Here is a 2,457-nt window from a genome sequence, read left to right on the forward strand (position 1 = left end):
CCCTGAACAAATACTCAAACATTAATTATAAAATTACAGAAACTACCACAAATGTGATAACACTTTAGTGGGCATCACATATTATTAACAGAAATCAACCTGCCAACATTCTATTCATCATAAAGTTCAGACGTTAAGTTTTTTTTCTGCCAGTTCAAAATGGAGCTGATCACGGAGGAGGATTCCTCCCTAACGGCCGCTCTGCTCTGCTCCGTGCCCCCGCTGTCCGGTAATAGTTAAAGCAGATACAAACCTAAAGACACTCAAAAGCTTCAAGATAAAACTTACTTAAGAAGCATCTTGTTCACGTTCAAGAGAAGGCCTGTGAGACCTGTCAACTCCCGGTATGGGAAGCGGTATTTAACCGGTGAAGGTCTGCGGCAAGATCAGTAAGATCTGTGTCATTGGTCCTTTATTACATCAGAGCTGTAGTACATACTTACCCTATGCCCTGATATGCATGTGTCAAAAAACATATAATGCTAATAACTAGACATGATATGCGTCTCTATAATTAAACATTATAAAAGTATAACTAGACAGGGTGGCTGGGAAACCTGAATCCTGACTGTCTTCGTTCACATTCAAGAGAAGGCCTGTTTCCAGCCAGACTATGAATTGATTCATGAAATCCCTGTTATTGATATGTTGTCAGTCATGTATGGTCTAGCAGTTAGGATTCCTGGTTTTCACCCAGGTGGCCTGGGTTCAACGCCCGGTATGGGAATAGGTATTTAGCTGGTTAAGGTCTGCACAAAGACCTGTACGATCTCCTACATTGGTTGTGTATTAAATCAGAGGTGTAGTTAGACTTTTCTGTAATTTCTACAGTTACCGTAAAATACCATAAACGTTATTTTACAGTTCATTACTGTAATAAACATTGCATTATGGGTATTATCATTTCATTTACAGTGATTTACTGTATATTTTTAATTTGCGGTACACTGTTAGACTTTACTGTATTTCTACAGCTACTTACCACAAATAACCAGTAAAATACCATAATTTTCTTTTCCGGTTCATTACTGTAATATGCACTGCATTATGGGTATTAAAATTTAATTTACAGTGATTTACTGTATTTTTTGAATTTGTGGTAGTCTGCTGTAAAACAACAGCAATAGTTCTACTGTAGATGAATAAGACAGACTAAAATAAATTGTTAGTTCATGTTAGTATAGAAATATATATAGTATAGAAATGGAAAAGTAAAATGTCTATAAAATTAAAGTTTTTCATTTTATAGAGATATTTCACTTTTTATTTATTATGCTTTTAGCAGTGAAGGTAATTTTAAAATGTGACATGCTTTTCAGCAATGTAAACAACTTATTGAGAGTATTACGCTTCAGTTTTTATGGGTGTTACGGCAGGTATGAGCACACAAGATTCCATTTTTATGGTTGAAATAAACTTAATGCTTTAAGTTTACTCTTCACCAGGTGGAGACATTAAATGTCAACAGACTTGATACTGATACAAAGTATAGGAATTAGCAGAGGATGGTTTCAATCCATCGACCTCTGGGTTATGGGCCCAGCACGCTTCCGCTGCGCCACTCTGCTTTCTAAGGCCGGGGGCTGGAAAATCTGTAATTAAATATTTTGAGGGATGGCCCAAGGTTCCAACAGTTTACGGGTTGTAAAGTTAAACATTTGGTAGACCTTGGAACTATCTTTTATGTGAACTCAACCATTGATTATTCACAAGACTTGTGATTGGCTGGTGTTTTAAAAAAGGGCATTGTGAGTACAGATATAAACATCAGTAAGGAGTCTACCAAGTTGCCTCTTATCATTTTAGTTTGGACACCCAGTGAGGCTTACCGTGATGGTTTGGACTGGGTCGACTAGGGTTTTCTGCTGCTCTCGAGCAGACCGCTGTACTCACTCTGGTTTCTCTTCATAACGCACAGTCTTTTGCCTTTTACTAAAGACTTCCATGTAGGGGAACGCCGATGAGTTGAAATTATTTTTCGTGGGCTTTGCTGTTTGGCCGAGCCTTTTGTACTTGCTTTTGCTTACCTTTGCTTTTACTCATGAGCTCTGTTTTTATCCCACCCAGAAAAGTGATTTTAGACCTGGAACGGGCCATCTTTTATTTCCTGTGAAGGTCCAAGTGGGAACAAGTGCAAAGAAGAGTGATGAAGAAGCCAAAGGAAAAAGGAGGGTAAGGAGTGCCTGACTTTTTATTGTTTTTAGGGAACAGATTTACAGCTATACACATAACAACAAACAAGAACAACACATTTCCTCCGGAATGCACAGAAGTAATGAATGTTGTCATTCAGATTCTGAGCAAATTAATGGTGAAAGGTTGTAAATCCCGTCAGTTCGGTTCGTTACTGGAAGAGCTGGAAAGCACGTATTCTGAGCTCCTGCTGTACAACACAGTCCGGTGGCTGTCCAGAGGCGAGGCACTGAAACGCTTTGCGGCAGCTCTGGAAGAAGTGAA

General features: G+C 38.7%; 1 non-coding gene across 1 annotated transcript; it reads left to right on the forward strand.

The window, feature by feature from the left end:
* Window positions 1-1,889: 1,889 nt before the first annotated feature.
* On the forward strand, window positions 1,890-2,005 carry LOC116674539 (U5 spliceosomal RNA). Its single transcript, XR_004328124.1, has one exon. It is a non-coding gene; the product is annotated as a U5 spliceosomal RNA (small nuclear RNA).
* The last annotated feature ends 452 nt before the right edge of the window (window positions 2,006-2,457 follow it).

This window comes from Etheostoma spectabile, unplaced genomic scaffold, assembly GCF_008692095.1.
Source record: "Etheostoma spectabile isolate EspeVRDwgs_2016 unplaced genomic scaffold, UIUC_Espe_1.0 scaffold00000662, whole genome shotgun sequence".
NCBI classification, from domain to species: Eukaryota; Metazoa; Chordata; class Actinopteri; order Perciformes; family Percidae; genus Etheostoma; species Etheostoma spectabile.